This window comes from Onychomys torridus, chromosome 2 (genome assembly GCF_903995425.1).
Source record: "Onychomys torridus chromosome 2, mOncTor1.1, whole genome shotgun sequence".
NCBI classification, from domain to species: Eukaryota; Metazoa; Chordata; class Mammalia; order Rodentia; family Cricetidae; genus Onychomys; species Onychomys torridus.
Window position 1 is genome coordinate 708,195 of NC_050444.1, and position 25,841 is coordinate 734,035.

The window sequence follows — 25,841 nt, forward strand, 5'->3', positions numbered from 1 at the left end:
ATAGAATTTTAGTTCAGCCACATAGTATGCATCTTTTTCTTTCTTTCTTTCTTTTTTTTTTTTGTTTGTTGTTTTTCAAGATAGGGTTTCTCTGTGTATCTTTGCACCTTTCCTTTCCTGAAACTCACTTTGTAGAGCAGGCTGGCCTCGAACTCACAGAGATCCACCTGCCTTTGCCCCCGAGTGCTGGGATTAAAGGCGTGCGCCACCACTGCCCAGCTGATAGTATGCATCTTTATTGATGAGCTAATGTCATTTTCCATTGAGATGAAGATGATCATCAATATTAATATTACTTTAGTAGTAGTAATAGTAGTAGTAGTAGTAATAGTAGTAGTAGTAGTATTTTTGTTTTCCATATAACAGCTCTCGCTGTCCTGGAACTTGCTCTGTAGACAGAGGCTGGCCTTGATCTCACAGAGATCTGCCTGCCTCTGACTCTGCATCCTGAGTGCTAGGATTAAAGGCATGTGTCACCACTGTCCAGCTACCTTTGTGATTATTGATGCCTTCTAATTCCTGTAATTTTGTGGGCTGTTTCTCTAACTGGTTTGATCATTTGTTTTCATTATTCCTCCTTCTTAGTAGAGAGGTTTTGCTGTTGTGTTGGATTTTTTCTTGTCTCCCATTTTTAAAACACTTTTCCCTTGAAGTTTATTTATTGAGACACTTCCTTCCTCCTCTCAATACAGCATTCCTTTTAGAATTCAGTGCTAGGGTAGAGGTTCTGAAGTGTCTTTTATTTATTTATTTTTTATTTATTATATTTGTGTTTTAGTTTTACAAATCAGCCATGGGTTCCCCTGTCCTCCCCCCTCCTGCCTCACCCCAACCTTCCCCCAAGCCCCTCCCCTCCATTCCCATCTCCTCCAGGGCCAAGACTCCCCAGGGGATTCATTTAAACCTGGTGGATTCAGTACAGGCAGGTCCAGTCCCCTCCTTCCAGGCTGAGCAAAGTGTCCCTGTGTAAGCCCAAGGTTCCAAACAGCCAGCTCATGCACTAAGGACAGGTCCGGGTCCCACTGCCTGGGTGCCTCCCAAACAGTTCAAGCTATTCAACTGTCTCACTTATCCAGAGGGCCTGCTCCAGCTGGGGGCTCCATGCTTGTCTTAAAAAAACAAATAAACAAACAAAAACACTTTATTTCTCCATTTATTTTAAAAGAGAGCTTTTCTGGATAAAGCAATCTTCATTGGCACATCAATGTTTAACAAAATCATTGTGTGTTTTCTTGCACTGCTAGAATTGATAACAAGAAAAATATTATTGTGGTGTTTTTGCCTATGTAAGTGAGTTGGTGTTTTTTCTTTTACAGATAAAGGAACCCTTTCCACTCTGAACAAAGTTATTTAATAAGCAAAATAATTACAGAACTAACTCTCAGGGAATATGGAAATGAAAATATTTCTAGAGGAAGTAAATAAGAACATTCTTGTGGTTGATATATTGTATACCCCGATAAACTTATCTGGGGGTCAGAGAACAAAACAGCCACTGTATTAAACATAGAGGTTAGGCAGTTTAATCCCAGCACTTGAGAGCTCATGTCTTGCTTGGGAAAGGCACATGCCTTTAATCCCAGGAAGTGATGGCAGGAAGCAGAGAAAGGTATGTAAGGCAGAGGACCAGGAACTAGAAGCTTTTTAAGCTTTTACACTTTTAGTAGCAGTTCAGCTGAGATCCATTCGGATGAGGACTCAGAGACTTTCAGTTTGAGAAAACAAGATCAGCTGAGAAGGTGGTAAGGTGAGATTAGCTGGGGCTTGTTCTGCTTCTCTGATCTTTCAGCATTCACCCCTGGCTCTGGGTTTGTTTTTATTAATAAGACCGTTTAAGATTCATGCTACACATTCTTTATCTCTTGCATCAAGGGTGCTGTGGCTTTATATGAGAACTTTCAAAGGTCAGAGAGGTTTTTTTTTTTTTTTTTCTTCACAGAGTACAAATAGGCACAAAGAGTTTGAATATGTGAGTAATGTTTTCCTACTCTTGTATTATTTGCCTATTTATTTATTTGATTGTTTATGTATTTAGAGACAGATTCTCATATAGTTCAAATCAGTCTGGAATCATTTTCTAGCTGAGGATTACCTTGAACATTTTTCCTCTTTTGCCTCCATCTCTTGAGTGCTGGTATTATAGTCATGCACTAGTATGCTAGATTTGTGGCCATTATTTTTTTTAAATATCAGTTCTTCTTAAGTACCACTGGTGGTCTTGTTGGTCTCACCTTTGTATGTTGGCCTAAGCAATATTTCCCCATACTATGGAATAGTTTATAACATTTTATTGAGCTCATGAATTAACAATACCAACTCTAAATGCCCTAACCAAATGAGTTTCCAGAGAATAGTTACATTTATATAGACAAATTAGTAAAGAACACAAGACTCATAGCAGAATGTATTTACAATTTTAGGAACTGGGAGCCTAGGACAAACACTGATTTCTCCTCCCTTTATTATTTATTTAAATATGGTTTAGTTATCCAAAGTGTGTGATCCATCCCCCATTGATTCCTGGAGGGAAACACAAGTGATTAATGCAAGAGACACACATAGTAAAAAATGTTTGGATACTAGGTATAGATTAATTTCTAAACAGTCTTTTAAATAAGTAACACAGAGCCAAATACAGGGGTGCTAGCTATAGAGATCAGAGCAATAGCTGCCAACTAACCTTAGCTTACCATATCACTGTAGCTTCCCAAGAGAATCTCTTCCTGTCTAACTTGCACCTTTATTGCCTTGCTGTCCTGTCTTCTCATTGGCTCTTAACCCAGCAACCTCACTGCCTCATCACTGCCTGTCTATACAGACCTCCTGGTCTCTGTGGTTGGTACTGGGATTAAAGGCATATGTCACAAGGCTTGTCTATGTCCTTGACCACATAGACACTCTGGCTTCCATGTGATCAGATTAAGGGCATGTGCTACCACTGCCTGACTTCTGTTTATGGTTCACTATGACCTCTGATCTCCAGGCAAACTTTATTTATTAACATACAAATAAAATATCACATTTCAGCACAAATAAAATATCACCACAACAAGGACCCATTCCCTCCATTCTTTTTTAATGGGTTAACTTCACACTCCACAGTGCTGCTGCTATAGAGGTATGTGAGATACAAGATATACTTTTCAGTTCTTCATGATGCAGGCACTAACATAGTGCTAGTATTTTCTGTATTTTAATAGTCTTGCTCCTAGCAGTAACTAAAGTATGAAAAGCATAACTCAGACTGTATAACTAATATGTTAATTAATCTGTCCCAGGAAATGCTTTCAAATCAAGTCCTGGGAAACAGAACCATAGTGCTATTTAGAAATTTTAGTTTCAATAGCAGTTAATTTCTTGAGCATGGTATATGCTATTAACTGAAGGACAGAGGTAAAAACCCACAAACATGTCTTAAACTATATTTCTATGTACAGTTATACTTGAAGAGAGAAGGTGAGTGGAGAGTTGGGAATTGGCAGAATATGTAATGCAATAACAATCATGCCAGATGCTTTATTGTTATCAACTTTTATCAACTTAAAATATATCATAAACTATTTCCTTGCAGGAAAAAAATGGGAGTACTAAGTGAAGCATAGCTGTGAGCTAAATATTTTAACACCTCAATACATAAATAAATTCTGACCATGTAATCTGAAGAAGGCTTTCATGCTCAAAGAGAATATATGAGCATGTGACCAGGGAGGGCTAAGGTTGTTAGTTCCATAGAGCAGAATGAAGTTGTGGCACATGTGCCACTCAGAATGACACAGAAAAGGAGCAATAGAGCACATCCGTGCCAGATCAGCATTGAACTGTGGAATCTGAAATATGAAAGAAAAGAAGGCTTAGTTATAAATTATTATGGAAAAATGAAGAAAAAGACAAGAGTTAAAAACTTAGCAGGAGGGGAAAGGTGGAGACCCTGTGCTTTGTCCTGGGTTTTGGTGGGTCTTTATCACAAGTAGGATAGAAAATGAAAATATGCTACATAAAAGAGATACTGTGGACTCGCCAATAGAGAAATTTGCTATCATTGTACAGAGAAAGGTGTTAGATCCTTGTTTCAATGAAGGAAACAGCCTGATGTCTGTGAAACAAAGGCTTTAGAATGCATTTATCAATTCATTGCAGAGTAAAGAAAGCCCACATCTGTGTCACAGCTGGCTCTGAGTGAAGATTTTACTCTTTTCTTACTTTATAATGAGGTTGAGTACCAGTTCTCAGCCCGAACATTAGCCATTCTTTGCTTAACACCTGTTCGTACTAATTTCCCTGCCTATACCTCTCTGTGCTTCTGCTTATCAAATGGATTGTAGCTATTCACATTCATCCACTGTTAAAATATGAAGTACTGTAGTTTGACAGTTTTTCCTGATGGTGTCATTTCTCAGTTCATCCCCACAAAATTTATTGTCATATCTTAGTCCCCAGAAGAGTCCATGCTGTGTGAGATGACAAGGCATTTAAGAGGTATAGTGATCTATTCCTGTGAACAGGCACTATCTGGTCTGCATTGGCTACTGAGGGAGAAAGTTGTTGAGGGGTGAGGCCACCTCTTGTGGTTTACCTCATTTCCATGTCTGAGAACACATTCATATGTACACACATACACACACACACACACACACACACACACACACACACACACACACATATGAAAGCACCAAGAAAAAGACCCCTATACATATACATCAGAAGGTTTTTGTTTTTGTTTTTGTTTTTTGTTTTTTTATTCTAGGTCCCTGTACTAACTAGTCTCAGATTCTTGGTCACCCAATCAATCATAGTTGGGTATAGGTTCTATCTCACAGAGTGGGTCAATTCAAATCAGATATTAATTAATTATTCCCATAAGCTTTGCTTCATCATTGCCCTGGTGTATCTCGCAGTCAAAACATCATTGTAGATAAAAGGGGTATGACTGAGTTGGTTTTTAAGTTTCTCTTTTGTTAGCCTTCAGAGAACTTCACTGTACCAAAAGACTCTATGCAGGGTGAGGGCTCTATGCTTAACTTCCTCATGTTCAATGAGTTGTATAGCTGTTGTCTTCAACAATGGAGCAATGCCATCAGTTTGTAGAGAGTAATATATGTCTTGGCAACAACTGGAGTTGTTTGACATTTTCCATGGGATACCTTTGACCAACAACTCAATTAGATTAAACTCAATCCAAGCAGTGGAAGACTTATTTGATGAAAAACTATGGTCTGCTGAGGCTCTTTTCCCCTCACTATTTGACAATTTCATTTAAATCACCATCATATATATGCATATTTTAGCAAGCGTCTACATATTCTATTAGGTTTCCATGCTACCCCTCAAATGACCTTTAATTTTATCTGTCTTTCTCTGAATTCCCTTCCTTGACCACATCTCCCCTTCACTCCTTATTTGATGATCCCAATTGAGCTGTTCCATTCATCTATAATCATCTCTATTCTATTTCATTTTTTAGGAAGAACTATCTGTCCCTCTAAGTCTCTTATGCTATATTTAACCTCTGTGGCTCTATGAATTATAACTTGGTTAACATTGACTTAAGAAGTAATATTCACCTATAAGTGAATATATACCATATTTGTCATTCTGGGTCTGGGATACCTCCCTTGGGATATTTTTTTCTTGTTCTATCCAGTTGCCTACAAATTTCATGATGTAATTTTTTAATGGCTGAATAACACTCTGTTTTATAAATGTATCATATTTTCTTTATCCATTTTTCTATTGAGAGACATTTAATTTTTTCCAATTATGAGCTATTATGAATAAAGCAGCAATGATGGTTGAGAAAATGTCTTTGTGGTAACACAAAGCATCTTTTGGATATATGCCCAAAAGTGGTATAGCCAGATTTTGAGATAGATCAAACCCCATATTTTTGAGGAGCAACCACACTGACTTATATAGTGGCTATAAGTTCGTACTCACACTAGTACGTGAGTGTTCCTCTTACTCTGCATCCTGGCCAGGATGAACTGTCATTTGTTTCATTGATCTTATCCATTCTGATAGGTGTAAGTTGAAATCTCAGTGAAGTTTTGAATTGCATTTCCCTGATGGCTAATGATATTAAACCATTTATTTTCAGTTTATTTGCTATATCAGTTTCCTCTACTGATAATTCTCTTAGATTGTGTCACATTTTTATTTGGGGTACTTTTTTTCTAGTTCTTTAAAAATTTTGGATATTGGCCTGCATCAGATGTTTAGTTGGTAAAAATCTTTTCCAATATTTTAGACTAGACTTTGTTCAAGTGACTGTGTCTTTTGCCATGCATATTTTTGGTTTCATTAGAACTCAGTTATAAATTGTTGACCTTAGTGCATTGCTAACAGTGTTCTGTTTAAAAGGTCTTTTCCTACATCAATGAGTTCTAGACTAGTCCCCATTTTCTCTTCTATCAGGTTCAGATTGTATGTTGATGTCTCTGATATATCTGGAGTTGAGTTCTCTACAGGGTGTTAGATATAAATATGTTTGTATTATTCAATATGCAGTTTGACTAGCAATCATTTGTTGAAGTTGCTGTCTCTTTTACACTGAGTATTTGACTTGCTTATCAAACAACAGATGTCCATAGGTGTGTGGATTTATGCTTGAATCTTCAAGCGAAATCCACTGATTGATGTGTTTGTTTTTGTGCCACTATTATAGTATTTTTATTACTGTTCCTCTTAGTACAATTTGAAATTGAGGATAGTGATAACTGTCACAAGTCATTTATTATTCAGGATTGTTTTATCTACATGGATTTGTTTGTTTTGTTTTCCTATAAAGCTGAAAATTGTTTTTTCAAGATCTTTGAAGAATTGTGTTGGAATTTTGATGGAATTACATTAAATCTGTAGATTGCTTTTGGTAAGATAAACATTTTTGCTGTGTCAACTCTACTTATCAATGACCGTATGAGATCTTTCCGTGTGCAGAAACTTTCTTCAATTTTTTATTCAATGTCTTCAAGTTGTTAACATACAAGTTTTTACTTGCTTGGTTAGCATTACCCCAAGATATTTTATATTATTTGAGGCTATTGTGAAAGGTGTTGTTTCTCTTATTTCTTTCTCAGTCTTTTTATCATTTGTATGTAGTATGACTACTGACTTTTATGGGTTAATTTTATATCCAGCTATCTTTTGAAAGTATTTATTAGCTGTAGGAGCTTCCCTATGAAAGTTTTAGGGTAATTTTTGTATATTATCATATCATCTCCAAGTAAAGATACTTCAAATTCTTTCTTTCAATTTGTATCTGTTTTATCACCTTCAGTTGCCTTATTGATCTAGATGAGACTTCAAGTACCATATATACTATATATGGAGACAATAGACAACCTTGTCTTATTTGTGACATTTGTGGAATTGTTTTGAGTTTCTCTCCATTTAAGTTGATGTTGACCATCATCTTGTGGTAAACTGTTCTTAATAAACTGAGGGTTGTCCCTTGTATTCCTAATCACTCTTGAACTCATCATGAAAAGGTGCTGGATTTTGTCAATTTCCTTTTCTACATGTTATGAGATTGTCATTGTATTTTTATCCTTAAATTTCTTTCTATGATGGATTACATTTATCAATTTCTATATGTTAAATCATCCCTGCATCTCTGTTGTAAAGCCTAATTGATCAAAGCGAATAATTTTTGTTATGTCCTTGGACTTTGTTTTGAGATAGTTTATAGAGAATTTTCCCATCTATGTTCATAATTCTTTCTTTGTTGGGTTTTTATGTGGTTTGCGTTTCAGGGTAAGTGTGGATTCCTAAAATGAGTTGGGCAATGTTCCTTTTGTCTTTTGTGAAATCATTTGAAGAGTATTTGACAATAACTCTTCTTTGAAAGTCTGGTAGAATTCTGCACTAAAAGCATCTGATCCTTGGCTTTTTTTGGTTTGGAGTCTTCTAATCATGGCTTCTATTTCAACATGTATTAAAGTCTGTTTAAATTGCTTATCTGATCTTGATTTAACTTTGGTAAGTAGTATGCATTAAGAAAATGATTCATTTCTTTTAGATTTTCCAACATGGTTGAGTGCAGATTTTAAAGTATGTCCTTATGATTCTCTGGATTTCCTTAGTGTCGATTGTTTTTTTTTTGTTGTTGTTGTTTTTTTCTTCACTGTTCAAGGTTTATTTAGTGTTTCCATTGACATGACAATTGGGTAGTTTGTTGCATCATCAATATCCAGATCTTACTTTTTGCATAATATTTCAATGTATACTGCAGACACATAATATACAAAATAATATCCTTTAGAAGAGTTATGCACAAATATGCATAATGGTTTTACCCATTGGAGCCACATTATGACTAACTGGGAACTCACTGGCCTAAGCATATTTGCTGAGGGTACATAGCAGACACAGCAGGCTCACAAGATAACCAAAGCCTGCATACAATTGGCAGTGTGTCTCAGAGACAGTGGAACTGTCACCCCAACCAGGTTACCACTACACAAGTACCACTTAGCATCAGGGTAGATCTGTGTGAACTGAGGTTTTCTCCAGGCCACCTTAACACAACAACACTAAGCATAGCTCAGATGAGGAGACAGTGTGTGGTCTCCATAGAAATCCAGCTACAGCCTGGACAGTGAAGCTCTAGGACATCTGAGGATTTTAGAACTGCACTCTTTCTAAATGCCACAGAACATATTTCCACTCTTCAAGTGGACCTCCTCTTCAGAAGTCATAGTCACCTTCACAACATCTGTGATTCTATTTTGTCCCAGGACACAAGGGACACTGAGGAAGGCATCATCCTTGATTCCATAGAGACCCTTAATCATGGCAGAAATGGGATGCACCCGCCTAAGATTCTTCATCATGCTCTCAGCCAGGTCGGCCACAGAGAGGCCAATGGCTCAGGAGATATACACTTTGAGTTTAATTACCTCATAAGAGCTGTCAACCACCTGCTTGTGAACCTCCTTCCACTGCTCCTTGCTGCATCACTGCCCAGTTCTGGGTTCAGATTCTTCAGGGAGACACCAGAAACATTCACACCACTCCACACAGGCACACTAGAGTCTCCATGCTCCCCTAGAACCTATCCATGACAGCTTCATGAGTGAATGCCCAGCCTTTCTCCCATCAGGTAAAGGAACTGAGCTGAATCCAGATTGTAAACACTCCCAATAACTCGTTTTTTTGGGGGGAAGCCACTTATCTTTCAGGCTACATAGGTCAAGACATTAGCTGGGTTTGAAACAATAAGCAACTTGCAGTTTGGACTGTACTTCACAACATTGGGAATGGTGAACTTGAAGATGTTCACATTTTTCTGGACCAGATTGAGTCGGCTTTCTCCCTCTTGCTGATGGGCCCCTACTGTGATAATGCCCAGCTTGGAGTTTGCAGTCACACTATAGTCTTTGCCAGAGACAATTTTTGGTGTTCAGAGGAAAAGGCTGCCATGCTGGAGATCCATCATCTCTCCTTTCAGCTTGTCTTCTATGACATCAACAAGGGCAAGCTCATCGGCCAAATACTTCATTAGGATATTGATGGCACAAGCCATGCCAACAGCACCAACCCCAACAACTGTATTCTTGTTCCGGGGGACTTGTTCTTCCTTAAGTAGATTGAAAATCAGCTGGTCCTTGAGGGTTGCCATGGACTTTTAACCTTTTGGGATGGCTAGTAAACAATGGACAGCAACATGGTCTGGGCTTGACGACAGAGGCTCCAGCACCTCAGTGTCTATTGTTATATTTCCAGTTTCATTTATATTTTTTTAAATTTAGATATTGTTTCTCCACCTTTTAATCAACTTGCATAAGGGTTTGTCAGTCTTATTGGTTTTCTCAAAGAACAAACTCTGCTTCAGTGATTCTTTGGAAATTTTGTTGTTGTTTGTTTATTTAATTTTATCAATTTCAGTCCTCATTTTTTTTTTATCATCTCTTGCCATCTACTACTATTGGGTGTGATTTCTTCTTTTTTGTTTTAGAGCTTTTAAGAATGCTGTTAAATATGAATCCTATTTTCTAATCCGTTCTGTTCTTCTTTGTTTTTGTTTTGCTTTGGTTTTGGTGGGGAATTTAGACCATTGATGTTGAAAAATGTCAAATGAGCAATGTTTGTTGATTTCTATTATATTGTTGTTTTTGTTGTTGTTGCTGTTGTTTTTGAAATGGTGTGTGTTTGATATGCTGGTCTGGGATTATTTATTCCTAGAGTTTTCATGGGTGTGATTAATCTCTTTAGGTTGGAGTATATTCTGCAAGGGTAGATTTGAAGATAGATATCGCTTAAATTAGATTTATCACAGATGTCTTATGTTATCCATCTATTGTAATTAAAAGTTTTCTTGGCAACCTTGGTCTCTGAGAGTCTGTATATCATGCCCAGGGCCTTTATTGCCAAAGTACAGTTCCAGCAGAGTTCAGGTTCCAAAGAGGAGATGTGGAGTCGGCAACTGAAGGAGACTGACATGATGTAAGGGTGATCAGGAAGGCTGCTGCTTCATTTAAAAAAGTTACACATTTATACTCGATAATTGCACAAATAATTAAATGAGAGTGGGAGAAATGGGGCTTGTGAGCTGGAGTGGGCTTATAAACAGGAACTGAGGGAGCTTGATGCACAAAAGCCAAGTGTTAATGGAAGAATCACAAGTTCCTCTTGCCGAAGATAGGGAGAATAACTCCATTTGTATCAAGCAGGTACTTTCTTTGAATCTCTGAGGAAATGGCTTTTGTTTAAATGATTGACCTTGGGAAAAAGGACTTTCTTGAGGCACTAGACACTCCATTAGAGAATACTGCAGTTTTTGTATGATTTAGTTTATTCAAATAGATAAAGCATACAGTGAACAAAAATGAAGCTAGACAAATATTACAATGGACCTTAGTAGACTTTAGAGATTTATAAATTTTGATTATCAAAGAAAAATTATTTATCAAGCATATGTTACTTATATAAATTTTCAGGCAGTTTGGTGGTAACTTGTGTGGGAGTTATCATGCTATATGGTTTCATAGTGGGTAGATTTTTTTACAAAGAAAAATTTTTAAAGAGGCTGCCATTGTATACATCCTCATTCTCCACTGAAGTTGACACAAAATTTCCCAAAGGAAAAGGTATAAGAGAATTCCCATAACATGTAGTGAGAATCATTAGAAATGAAAGTAAAAGGGTGCTGGAGAATTGTGATCCACAATGTTGAAATGCTGGAACATTTTCAATTGGCAATGGTATTCATGTAGTCCATGCCACTTCTGGCTTCCAGAGTCTCTATTGAAAAGTTAGGTGTTATTTAATACATGTATTTTGATATGTTACTTGGTATTTTTCCCTTGCAGCTTTTAATGTTCTTTCTTTGTTCACTACATTTAGGGTTTGATTATAATGTACCAAGGGGACTAGCTCTTCTCATTCAGTCAATTGGGTGTTGTGTATGCTTCTTATACCTTGACATATATCTCCTTTAGCTTAGGATAATTTTCTTCTGATTTTGTTAAAAATATTTTCTGTGCTTTTGACCTGGGTTTTGTCATCTTCCTCCATTTTTATTAGTTCTGATATCTGCTGTTTTCATAGCGTCCCAGATTTACTAAGTGTTTTGTGCTAGGAGTATTTTTGATTTAATATTTTCTCTTTTTTTTGTGAAATGTTTAATTCATTTTGCATACCAACCACAGACCCCCCTCTCATCCTTCCTCCCTCTCCCACCCCCAGCTTCCCCTCCCAATCACCTCTCATCGCCTCCTCCAAAAGGCTAAGGCCTCCCATGGGGAGTCAGCAAAGCCTGATACTTTCAGCTGAGGCAGGACCAAGTCCCTCCCCCCTGCACCAATGGTGAGCAAGGTGTCCACCATAGGTAATGGGCTCCAAAAAGCTTGCTCATGTACCAGGAATAGATCCTGATCCCTCTGCCAGGGGCCCCACAAAGAGACTAATCTACACAACTGTCTCTCATTTGCAGAGGGCCTAGTCTTGTCCCATGCAGGCTCCACTATGGTATTGTGTTCCCTGAAAAATTGTGCAGGCTAATAAACTTACCTGAGGTCAGAGAACAGGACAGCCACAATATTAAACATGAGGGTAGGCAGTGGTAGCACACGCCTTTAATCCTAGCATTCCAGAGACAAAAATACTTCTGGATCTCTGAGTTCAAGGCCACATTAGAAACAGCCAGGTGTGGTTATGCATGCCTTTAATCCCAGAAATCCAGCCTTTAATCCCAGGGAGTAATGGTAGAAAGTAGAAAGATATATAAAGCATGAAGACCAGAAACTAGAAGCTTTTGGCTGGTTAGGCATTCAGGCTTGGAGCAGCACAGTTCAGCTGAGATTCATGTGGAGGAGGACTCAGAAGCTTCTAATCTGAGGAAAAAAGACCAGCTGAGGAAATTGCAAGGTGAGATATCTGTGGCTTGTTCTGTCTCTCTGATCTTCTAGCATTCACCCCAATAACTGGCCTCAAGTTTGTTCTTATTAATAAGACCTGTAAGATTCATGCTACACTCCACAGCTGTAGGTCTAAAGTTCCTATGTTACTACAAGCTTGTTTCAGTTTTCTCTATAAATTTCCCCATCATGATCTTGACCCACCACCCCTTGCTCATATAATCCTTCTTCCCTGTCTAGATTCCTCAAGTTTGGCTGTGGATCTCTGCATCTGTGTCCATCAGTTACTGTATGAAGGCTCTAGGGTGACAATTAGGGTATTCTGCAATCCGATTACCGGAGTAGGCCATTTCAGTCACCCTCTCCACTATTGCTTAAGTCTAATTTGGGTTTGTCCTTGTGGATTCCTAGGAATTTTCTTTGACAGAATTATCCATTTATTCTATTGTGTCTTTTTATTATTTATTTATTTATTTAAGCTTTTTTTTGGAGACAGGGTTTCTCTGTGTAGCTTTGTGCCTTTCCTGGAACTCACTCTGTTGTCCAGGCTGGCCTCAAACTCACAGAGATCCTCCTGTTTCTGCCTTCTGAGTGCTGGGATTAAAGGCATGTACCACCACTGCCCAGCTCTATTGTGTCTTTAATGCCTGAGAATCTTCCACCTCTTGTATTCTGTTGCTGAGTCTTGACCTGCACTTCCTGTTTGAGTTCCTAAAGTTTTCTTTTTCAGATTTCTCTCAGTTTGTGTTTTCTTTATTTTTTATTTTCTGCTTTCAGGTCTTCAACTCCTTTATTTATTTATTTATTTATTTATTTTCACTGTTTGTTTTTGTTTTCATAGATTCCTTTATGGAATCTATTCAGATCCTCTTTAAGAGCCTCTATTATATTTATAAAGGCTATTTTAAGGTCTTGTGCATTGCAATGCTCAAGGCTTGATGTGGTAGATTTGCTGGGGTCTAGTGAAGATGTATTTATTGTCTTGGCTGTTATTGGATATATTTTTACTAGCATCTAGGCATCTGGGTTTAGAAAGATGTAATTCTACATGAGTGGGTTGAGTTGGTTGTTCAGTGGGTGTTTTGTTTCTTGATTTCTGTTTCCTCTCTGTTTCTTGGGAAAGTATGGTGGTTGTGTTGCCTGGTAAGAAATTCTTCTGGGATCCTGCTAGTTGTGGTCACTGGGGGTTCCAGATAAAATGTGTTTCTAGGTATTTGGAGCTGACATTTAGAAATGGAGATGAGCTCAGAGGAGGGATATCTGAAGGGGTACAAAAGAGTGAAGAAAGAAGGGTGTTCTACCAGGATTTACTTAGTTCTCTGGGAACTGGAGCAAAGAGTAAAGTGAGGAGACAGTAGAGGGTCTGCTACAGACCTGGAGAGGTGACTCAGGCTCTTAACTTGGAGAAGCTGCTGAGGGAGAGTTGAAAATCTGCAGTTAGCCTACTTGCTTAACAGGCTGAAGTGGCCTTTGGGTTCCCAGGGAGTGCCTGATGGAGTTGAGTGCTGGAATAAAACAATATGTGGTACAAAGAAAGTTTGGAGTGGAAGATCTGTATATTCTACTGGAGATGGGTGAAGAGAGAAAGTAGAGGCCCAAAACAGGTGGTATGGTACAATGGTACAGACTGTGGGGTGGGTGGGTGGATGAGAATAGAGTCTTAAACTTAGAGGAGATAAGAGAGAGGTGAAGTTCTGCAGTTAGCCTACCTTCTTCCCTCGTAAGAGTAGACTGTGTCTTTCTAGAAAGTGCTTGTGGAATTGGGGTCTAGGATAAAGCAGTAAGTATTGGAAGGGAAATTAGGAGGGAAAATCTGTGTGATCCTCTATAGATCATGGACAGAGGTGTAGGAAAGAAGGCAGGATTCAGCAAGTGGTCTGCTGCAGAGCTGGGAATAAGACTGGGGGTTGGTTTGGGTGAGCTGAAGCAGAAGTGAAATCTGCAGTTAGTCCACCTGCATTCCTGGCTGAAGTCACCCTCTCTGTCTTTTATAACCAAACAAAGACTAAATTAGGAGTTGGATACCTAATGCTCAGGGAACCTGTCATATAAAGGAACATACTCTATGTACTGAACTCAATATGCGAATTGTCATATTTTGTGATGCATAAAGTTTCTTGGTTCTGAATCTAGAATACTGTGCTTGTATCCACAAACCTGCAGGAGACTAATTTTTTCACTTGGTAATTCTTTGGTTCATCCTGGCTTATGAAGTAGTAAGACTGTGCTGAGCATGAAGAATTGGTCTTTTAGATAAAAGAAGGTTGATAGTCTAGATAAGTAATCTGACCTGAGATAAATCAATAGGCAACAGCAACAAAACAAATGATCAAATTTGTTGAATAGCTAGTCTATAAAGTTCTTTATTTCCTGCAAATAAGTAACTTCATAGGATGTAGAACAGCAAAAATTAGATCCAATGATAACCCCAGGAAAGGGTTTGGGGTTTCTCACTCCTTCTCAAATGGTTCTAACTCTTCTACCAATGCACCATTCAGAAATAACTCATTTTTGTATGGACTTGGCAGAAAGTTGTGACCTTATAAAGATTGTTGCACATATGTTCCTTCACTGAACTTTTAAGTCCTGGGAATACAGAGACACTGTGAATGACAATGGGAAGTATGTGAACTCAATTCAATTAATGTGGGAGGCAAGAATAGGATAGATAAATGGTGGCACTATGAGTAATTAATTACAAGAGCCAAGCTCCAAAATGCAGGAAAATATACCTTGTTCATAGCACACAGTGAGATTTCCATCCTGTGTGATCACTAATCATTTCTCCATCTTTTCCATAGACCCACATTACCAAGAGAAAATGTTACTGGATGAGGATCTATGTCCTCAAGAGGTTTAATATACAACTACCCAATCATAATAGAGACTGTGGATAGGTATAAGTCTGATTAATTTCTTCTTTCTGGCACATGTTTCCATGCTTTCATTCATCCTGTCCATTTTGGGAGAAAGAGTGCCTAAAAAAAAAAAAATAGACAAATTTTCATGGAAGGGGTAGGATCTAAATGTGGAAATATGTTGAGGTAAATTTGTACACTTCTGTTGATATCTTCACGTCTAAATATATTATAGCAAGTAATGCAGTATATGTCTTTCTTTTTTAAATAAAAGTTAGAGTGGATGGTGTCAGTTGAGAGTTATCACATGTAGAGAAGTGTCAAGACATTTTTTTGTTTGTTTGTTTTTCCGAGACAGGGGGGTTTCCTTGTGTAGCTTTATGCCTTTCCTGGAACTCACTTGGTATCCCAGGCTGGCCTCGAACTCACAGAGATCTGCCTGGTTCTGCCTCCCAAGTGCTGGGATTAAAGCCGTGCACCACCACTGGCTGGCTTGAGTCAAGACATTTTTAATCTACCACCTGATGGTCTCATTGCACAATGACTGATCTCTGATCTGGTAACTTTACTGATTGTCACCTCTGATAAAGGCAGTTACAAATAACTACAGACATCCTTTGAGGATTTAGACTGCTATTTGCCTCAACCATCCACTAGTTAAATCCCCTTTGAAAGTGGCTTCTTTACCTGCTGTTGACTCTAACATAGTACTTCTATTTCAGAATAGGAAAGCTCAGACTCCACAGCTAGGAAGGTGGAAAGGATATAGGAGACTGAAAAATGTTGAATTGAAATTGGGTTAATCAAGAATACCATTGTCTAGCTATATCTATAATTCATAATTGTGGGAAACAGTTGATAGATGACGTTTTGAGGAAAACAAACATCCTCTATTCTGCTATCCAACTCAAAATTACCTAATTGAATGGAGCCCAGTATTCATAGACACATATAAGTCTTGCCCATTTATGGACCAAAAACTCTGAATTACTCTTTGTTTTCCTCAAAACTACACATGGAATGTTGGAGAATATCATACATCCATAGACCATTTACACACAGTGGAAACAGCAAAGCGAAAGTCTTCACTTTTCTCTGCAATGCTTATATCCAGCAACTACTGGTTTTCTTTAGTTATATTCAAGATCTGGTCAGAGTTTTGAATTACCTTTATTTTCAATAATTGCAGCATGCATTTGAAGCTATGTAGACTTATGAGACTGTTCGTACTTGGCAATAGAATTTAGAATCAGCCTACTTTTCTTCTGCATTATTTCCATCTCACTTAAAGCTTAACCTCATATTTTCCCTACTGAATCAACTTTATTTTTATTATTAAATTTATTTATTTTATTTGTATGAGTGTTTTATTTGCATATATGTGTGAGTCTGAGTGAGTGAGGAGTGTGTGTGTGTGTGTGTGTGTGTGTGTGTGTGTGTGTGTGTTGTATGAGTCCTTGAAGTGGAGTTATGGATAGCTATGTGCTGCCATGTGGGTTCTGGGATTCAAACTCAGATTCTCTGCAAAAACAAGCACTCTTAATACAGCTCTCTAGTCCATGAAGCAACATTTTTAATTACTTAGTGTTCCCACCATATTTTAGGACCAATCATTCCATTAGGCAGAATACATTTCTTGGCTAATTATAAGCTATCATCTTTCTTTCTTGGCTGACTCTTGACATGGATGAGAGACAATAACTTTCAGAATCCTATGTACTTTCTAGCTTTGTAGAAAAGGTCTTTGGGGCATATTTTTAAATACACTTTTTCTGAACTCTTTTTAGCAAATGATGGTCTACTTTTACATCCAGGCTTCTGTGCCCAATTTCAGTAGCTATCCAGCTTCTCCTATACTATTCTCTGTACAGAAGTTGATCAAACTAAAAGTATTTCACATAATGAAGGCCTTTTCCCTCTTCTTTCCTCTTACATTTCACTATTTCCAGCAAGGAGACACATGAACACACTTAACAGCCTGTTAAAACACCCTTTGCCTAAAACTTAGGAGGCACCTAACTAAGAAAAATTGTATCACTAACAACCACAAGATAACAATCACTCTCCTTCTTCCAGTTTCCAAAGTGTTCTCAAGTCTTATGGACCATGATAAGTTATTTAAAATCCAGAATTCTGTAGATAGTACAAGGTGATTAAATTTTTTTTCTAAGTGGATGCACAATGCTCTTCAAAATGGCATCTAATATCCACTGTCTTGCTAGCCCTCAATTGCTGCCACAGTTTAGGAATTTGTAATTAGCACCATAATTCTAAATATGTATTTTCTTTTAACACAACTGCAGAACGTTTGAACAATGCAGCAAATGGTCATTTCCTATATCAAAGTCACTGTCCCTGAGAAACCTAGGCTCAGTATCTCACAATGTTGAGAGATTTGAGCCAGATTAATCACTCACATACAGGATGGAGCCCTCTTCAAGTACTTATGTCAGATTGGGGAAGAGAGACTGGGACTTCTGAGGCTGTTGCCAAGTGCAACACTTTCCACAAGAGGCAGTTTTCTTCATGGCCTGTCAGACTGTGACCCTACTATTTCTAAGTTCCATAAAATGGTTTTACTGATTAGTCTATTCTAGTATTGTGTATCAGCACATCCAGCTCATACTTTATAGGTTTTAAATCTTAAGTATGTGCATTCCTTCCATTGCTTTAGAATATCTTCAGGTGAATCTGCTTTCCTAATGTGTGTTCTCCTGTCTAGGTGGCTGATGGTCCAGTTGAATTAATTTTTTTTTTACTTTATTATTTAAAAACAAAACTAAACAAGCAAAACCTTGGAAATAATTAAAAGCAGCACACACCAAAATTCACCAGACTTAAAGACTATACAACTTAATAAATTTATATACAACTAGATTTGACATTTAAAATGTAATCTATGAATCTTCACATTAGATTTATTCACTTTATCTATTGTGAGGTCCAAAGGAAACTCCAGTTTCCCAAACTCCAAAAGGCAGTCTAAATATCCAGAAATGAGCTCCACAGGGACTATAGGAACATTTGTAGAGGTTAGGTAAAAGCCACTATTCCTCAGAAACTTGTGAAGCCAGCTTCCCTGTACCAAAAAGATGCATTTTCCTAGCTATACTAACCTGCTGGTTATTTAACATAATGCAGATGGTCCCAAATTAACTATTTTCTTTTTTACTGTCAAGGACAATTGAGAGTGTGGTCCTGGTTTAATTTTAGAGACTTAGAAGGAGGAGACTGATAGCTCCTTTATTCTTTCCCTCACCAGTTGTACCAATGATTTCACCAATATTGGACATCCAGATGTTTACAGCAGAAAGAATCTATTGGTACCAATCTACAGAGGGTAAAATCTCACTGTCTAACATCTATATCTCTATCAATCTAGGGTTTCAATGGGGGCAACCCACCTGTGGGAGCGAATGAAAGGAACAGGGGACACAAGAGATGATAGCAAGACAGGATTCTGATCAAGCTGCAAATTTTATTTTCCTCAGCAAGGCTTATATAGCATAGGAGGAGAATGGGCAGGAAGGAGGGAAGTGGAAAAGGGGCATGCAGAACATGGAAGGGGTGCAAGACATGGGAGACAGATCATGCAACTGCGAGATGTCCGCTAAGGTCACTGGTCAGAGGGCATTTATTCTGTTGCTAGGCTACCTGACCATGGAATACTCTTTACGTTTGGTTGACATGGCACCTGACTGTGGGATGTTCTCTTATCTTTGGGGTCCTCTGGTTAGCAAACAGGTGTTACTGCTCTAGGAAAGGGCAGTGGGCTTATGACTTGTTCTCTGGCCTAGCTAGTACTTTTCCATAGTTCATGTTTGGTTCCTGACATCTTGGTCCCTGACAGTTGTGGTTCCAATTCAATTATAAACCAAGCTGGCTTTGGAGATGGAATTGGCTCACTCCTTCTCTAAACCCAAGCATATTTATAAAAGAAAAGGTTGAAAGATTCTTCAGTCCCATATCAGGAGAGCGCTCTGATGTGAGACAGAAGGAAACCAATAATAAGGGACCATTGTCTTCAAGATTCTAATTCTCTCCATGTTTACTCTTGATTTCTTGGAATCCTTTCTTACATGTCATGTCATCTTTAAGTCCAAACCTTCCATTCTGAAAAAAAATAAGTTTTTCCAATAGAAATCTCTGAAGTCTCCAGAAAGAAGATGAGGCCCCAACAACAACTCTACCCAATCCAGAATGATGCCATGGTAATCATTATCATACTACATTTCTTTCCAGAATTTCAGACAATCTTACCCATTACTCTGAGACTTGCTGCAGAATCTACAGTTAGTCTAACTGAGATTTCACTATCTGAGCTTTCTAACAGTACCCAACAGAGATACCATTGCCCCCTAAACAAGGTGATACATGAGTTTAATCCCAGAACTCTACTTGTTTTAATGTACACATACTTTTACTCTTATTTGAAATATTTGTATATTGATACAGATGTAAATTTATATGTCATACTATATGTATGTTCTACTTCTATTTAAGATATTCTGTATACTGATATATATTTAGGATTATTATCATATCACATATTGCACTATACACTCCTACCTCTGTTAAATATATTTTGTGTATTGTCACAATTTTAAAGTCATTGTCCTTTTGTTGTACATTTGCTTACAGACTGTTTGCCTTGTTTACATGAAGCCTTAGTCCTTAGGTTGTATAGATTTATAGTCACCTATGCTTGTCATCTCTATAATTATGTTAATTAGGTTATCCAGATTTATAGATACATAGGTCAGATGGACAGGTAATCTTCAAACACTTCATGGAGCTAGAGAATATGTCATTTAAATAACTTAGAATTCTGTTGACGTGCGATACAATTGCTTCTGGCAGCATCAATTTGATCCTGAAAGAATGTTGGGCTTCTGAGACATTTCCATTTGGAAGTGTGTCTTCTTGGCACAAAATGGCCTACTGGGCAAAGAACTGCCCTTGCCTCAACTGCTGACAGTACAAATGCTGTCCTTTCTGGACAAGCAGGGCACAAGGAAAGTGACCACTGTACTCTGCCAAGACAGGGTAAGATGATCTTTCAGAATTCCTGCTTCTGAAAATGGTCTGTCAGATACTCAAGGCCTGTAGCCAATTTGAATGCACCAATGATGCTGAGAAACATTAGGTGACTGTCCAGGCTGCCAGCTATCTCTGTCTACTCTTGCAAGGCTCCTGAAAGTTGCTTACATCCATCTTCCATTTCTCAGGTATTATTATATTCCTTCTCAGGTCTTTGATGAGGTTGAAGACTAGCAGTTATAGTTACAACTTAGTATATATATATATATTATCTTAGATAGAATATATTAAGTATTAGACTCAGGTTCTTTAGGATAGGACCTTTTGTAATAATCTTTGTAACATGCTACCTACCCACACTCTAGAAGTCCCTGGATTTTAGTATGTGTTTTTTGCATGATATTGTTGGCATTGTTTGTAGTTCCATCTTATCGAGGTCATTATCCCTCATTACTCCTGGATAATATTTGATAACAATTTTTTTTTGTATATAATCTTGTATTAGGTTAGAACATTCTTATTTAGACAAAAGGGGGAGATGTACTTGGTAGCCATTCTAGCCTTGGCCTGGAAGTTCCAACCTCCATTGAGGCTTCGGTAATGGTCATGCCTACAAGGTGGGGGTAAGAGAGGATGCTGAGGACCCAGAATCCAAATAAGAGGGATCTTTTGGTGCCCAGACACTGGATGCTGGAGGCAGACCAAGCAGAGTTCTTCAGAGAACACCACCAGACTGTGCCATACCTTTACCAGACCCTAGAACCTACCTATCCATTCATTTGTAAGTTATGGCACAAAATAAACCCCCCTTTTAACTACATGGAGTGGCCTTAATAATTTCACCAATAATTAAGTTAAGTCAGATGATTAGAGACTGCATATTCAGTATCAATTTTTGCCATCTTTATTAAAAAGTCATATAATCATGAACTAGAAGTTACAAAATAGTGGGTTACTACTCATGTTCTTGATGACTGAATCATACAAGGGTGACAGCTATTGGATAACATGTTGGAGTGCTTCAAATATTGATTTTCCTCAAGAGTTATTGATCTTTTCTAACATAATTCTAAAAGAACTTGCTGGAAGTTCATGATTCTGGCTTAGTCTATTTGGGGTAGTATATCAAACTACCATACGCCAGGTGACCAGTAAATAATAAATTTTAATTTGTATATATGTCCCAAGACATAGTCTCTTTATAGAACCCTGGGTGTTCTGGAACTCACTATGTTGAGAATGGTGCCATTGATCTCACAGATATCCACCTGCATTAACCTTCTGAGCACTATAATTAAAGGCATGTGCCAATACACCTGGCCCCATTTCTATATTTCTATTTAAATATATATATATATATATATATATATATATATATATATATATATATAGATATATAGATATAGATAGATAGATATAGATATAGAGAGAGATATATGGATAGATAGATATATATAGATATAGTCTTTGGCTTTTTTTCTCCTTTTTTATTTATTATATTTGTGTTTTAGTTTTACACATCAGCCATGGGTTCCTCCATCCTCCCCCCTCCAACCCCTGCCCCAGCCTTCCCCCCAGTCCCTCCCATCAATTCCCATCACCTCCAGGGCCAACAATCCCCTGGATTCAATTCAACCTGGTGGATTCAGTACAGGCAGGACCAGTCCCCTCTTTCCAGGCAGAGCAAAGTGTCCCTACATAAGCCCAAGGTTCTAAACAGCCAGCTCATGCACTAAGGACAGGTCTGGGTCCTACTGCCTGGGTGCCTCCCAAACAGTTCAAGATATTCAATTGGCTCACTTATCCAGAGGGCCTGATCCAGCTGGGGGCTCCACAGCTTTTGGTTCATAATTCTTGTGTTTCCATTTGTTTGGCTATTTGTCCCTGTGCTTTTCCAATCTTGGTCTCAACAATTCATACTGTTACAGTCCCTGCTCTTTCTTGACAACTGGACTCCTGGAGCTCCACCTGAGGCTTGGCTGAGGATCTCTGCATCTACTTCCATCAGTTATTGGATGAGAGTTCCAGGAGGACAGTTAGGATGTTTGGCCATCTGATCACCAGACTAGGTCAGATCAGGCTTTCTCTTGACCATTGCAGGTAGTCTACAGTGGATGTATCATTGTGGATTTCTGGGGACCTCTCTAGTACTTTGCTTCTTCCTGTTGTCATGTGGTCTTCATTTATCATGGTCTGTAATTCCTTGTTCTCCCTTTCTGTTTTTGATCCAGCTGGGATCTCCTGCTCCCCTAAGCTCTCTTTCCCTCAAAAGTTGCCCTTCATTACTCCCACTGTTGTCCAGGTTGCTCATGTAGATCTCATCCATTTCTCTGTCATTGGGCAATCCCTATATCTTTCCTAGGGTCCTGATTTCTAGGTAGCCTCCTTGGAGTTGTGAGTAGCAGTCTAGTCATCTTTGTTTTACATCTAGTATCCTCCTATGAGTGAGTACATACCATGTTTGTCCTTCTGAGTCTGGGTTACCTCACTCAGGATGATTTTTTCTAGATCTATCCATTTGCCTGCAAACCTCATGATGTCATTGTTTTTCTCTGCTGAGTAGTACTCCACTGTGTATATGCACCATATTTTCTTTATCCATTCTTCAGTAGAAGGGCATCTAGGTTGTTTCCAGGTTCTGACTATTACAAACAAAGCTGATACAAACATAGCTGAGCAAATGCCCTTGTGGTATGATTGAGCATTCCTTGGGTATATGCCCAAGAGTGCTACAGCTGGGTCTTTGGGGAGATGGATTCCCAATTTTCTAAGGAAGGACCATTTTGATTTCCAAAGTGGCTGTACAAGATTGCATTCCCACCTTGTTCCACATCCTCTCCAGCATAAGCTGTCTTCTGTGTGACATATATGGATCTATTTGCAGCCTTCTATATGCTGACATCCAGTTATGCCAGCACCATTTGTTGAAAATGCTTTCTTTTTTCCATTGTGCATTTTTGGCTTCTTTTTCAAATAGCCAAACAAATGGAAGCACATGAATTATGAACCAAAGGCTATGGAGCCCCCAGCTGTATCAGGTCCTCTGGATAAGTGAGGCAATTGAATAGCTTGATCTGTTTGGGAGGCACCCAGTCTGTGGTACCAGGATCTGTCCTTAGTGCATGAGCTGGCTGTTTGAAATGTTGGGCTTACACAGGGTCACTTTGCTCAGTCTGGAAGGAGGTGACAGGACCTGCCTGTTCTGAATCTACCAGGTTTAAATGAATCCCCAGGGGTGCCTTGATCCTGGAGGACATGGGAATGGAGGGGAGGGGATGGGAGGAAGGTGGGGGTGGGCACGGGAGGGGGGAGGACAGGGAAACCCATGGCTGATGTGTAAAATTTAAAACACATAATAAAGAAAAAATTATAAAAAAAAATTTAGAAAAAAAAATTATATGTTCATAGGTGTGTGGGTTACTATCAGGGTATTCAATTTGATTCCATTGTTCCACATGTTGGTTTTTATGCCAGTACCAAGCTGTTTTTGTTACGGTAGCTCTATAGTAGAGCTTGAATTCGGGGATTGTGATGCCTCCAGAGGTTGTTTTATTGTACAGGATTCTTTTGGCTCTCCTGGGTTTTTTGTTTTTTCCATATGAAGTTGAATATTATTCTTTCCAGGTCTGTGAAGAATTGTGTTTATAATTTGATGGGGAATCTGTTGAATCTGTAGATTGCTTTTGGCAAGATCACCATTTTTATATTAATCCTGCCTATCCATGAGCATGGGAGGTCTTTCCATTTTCTGACATCTTCTTCAATTTCTTTTTTCAGGGACTTAAATTTCTTGTCATATTGGTGTGGTGGTATTGTGTTCCCCAAAATATTGTGTGTTCCCTGAAATAAACATATTTGGGGTCAGAGAACAGATAGCCACTAAAACAGAGCCAGAAATGGTGGCTAGAAAATGGGAAGAGTAAGCCATAACAGAAGTTGGGTGGTGGTGGTACACACCTTTAATCCCAGCACTTGGGAGGCAGAGCTAGCCAGATCTCTGAGTTCAAGGCCACTTTAGAAACAGCTAAGCATGGTGATCCATGCCTTTAATCCCAGGGAGTAGGGGCAGAAAGAAAAGGGTATATAAGGCATGAGGACTAGGAAATAAAGAGGAAAAAGCATGTAGTTAGTTAAGATTTGGAGCAACACAGTTCAACTGAGAGCCATTGGGAGGAGGACTCAGAAGCTTCCAGTCTGATGAAACAAAACCAGCTGACGGACTGGCGAGGTGAGGAAACTGGCTTGTTCTGTGTCTCTGATCTTCCAGCATTCACCCCAATAACTGGCCTCGGGTTTGAGTTGTATTAACAAGACTCTTTAAAATTCTTACTACATATAGGTCCTTCACATTCTTGGTTAGAGTAACGTCAAGGTATTTTATATCATTTGTGGCTAATGTAAAGGGTGATGTATCTCTGATTTCCTTCTCAGCCTGTTTGTCTATTGTATATAGGAGAGCTACTGATTTCTTTTTTCAGTTGATCTTGTATCCTGCTATATTGCTGAAGGTGTTTATAAGCTGTATCAGTTCCTTGGTTGAATTTCTGGGGTCACTCATGTATACTATCATGTCATCTGCAAATAGGGAAAGCTTGACTTATTCCTTTCCAATTTGTATCCCCTTAATCTCCTTATGTTTTCTTATAGCTCTGGCTAGAACTTCAAGTACTATATTGAATAAGTGTGCGGAGATGTGAGAGCCTTGCCTTGTTCCTGATTTTAGTGGTATTGCTTTGAGTTTCTCTCCATTTAATTTGATGTTGGCTGTTGGCTTGCTGTAGATTGCCTTTATTATGTTTAGGTATGTTCCCTGTATTCCTGATCGGTCCAAGACCTTTATCATGAAGGGCTGTTGGATTTTGTCAAAGGCCTTATCAGTATCTAGTGAGATGATCATGTTTTTTTTTTCCACTGAGTTTGTTTGTATGATATATTACATTGATGAACTTTCATATGTTGAACCACCTTTGCATCCCTGGGATGAAACCTAATTGATCATGGTGGATAATTGCTTTGAGGTGTTCTTGTAGTCTATTTGCCAGCATTTTATTGAGTATGTTTGCATCAATATTCATGAAGGAGGTCTGTCTGTAGTTCTCTTTCTTTGTTGCATCTTTGTTTGGTTTAGGAATCAGGGTAATTGTAGCCTCATAGAAGGAGTTTGGTAATATTACTTCTGCTTCTATTGTGTGGAAAAATTTAAAGAGTATTGGTATATACTCTTCTTTGAAGATCTGGTAGAATTCTGCTCTGAAACCATCTGGTCTGGGCTTTTTTTGTTTGGGAGACTTTTAATGACTGATTCTCTTTCCTTAGGGGTTATGGGACCCTTTAAATGATTTATCAGGTCTTGATTTAACTTAGGTATGTGGTACCTATCCAGAAAATTATCCATTTCTTTTAGATTTTCCAGTTCTGTGGAGTAGAGGTTTTTGAAGTATGACCTGATGATTCTCTGGATTTCCTCATTGTCTGTTGTTATGTCCCCCTTTTCATTTCTGATTTTGTTAATTTGGATGCTCTCTTTCTTTTGGTTAGTTTGGATAAGGGCTTGTCTATTTTGTTGATTTTTCTCAAAGAACCAACTCTT

The 25,841-nt window shown here is 38.4% G+C and overlaps 1 protein-coding gene and 1 pseudogene across 1 annotated transcript in view; one reads left to right on the forward strand and one right to left on the reverse strand.

Moving 5' to 3' along the window:
* Positions 1 to 25,841, forward strand: part of Sntg1 (syntrophin gamma 1) — an 826,637-nt gene that overhangs the window by 652,271 nt on the left and 148,525 nt on the right. The gene's annotated exons all lie outside the window — the stretch shown is intronic.
* Positions 8,637 to 9,616, reverse strand: LOC118577350 (annotated as a pseudogene).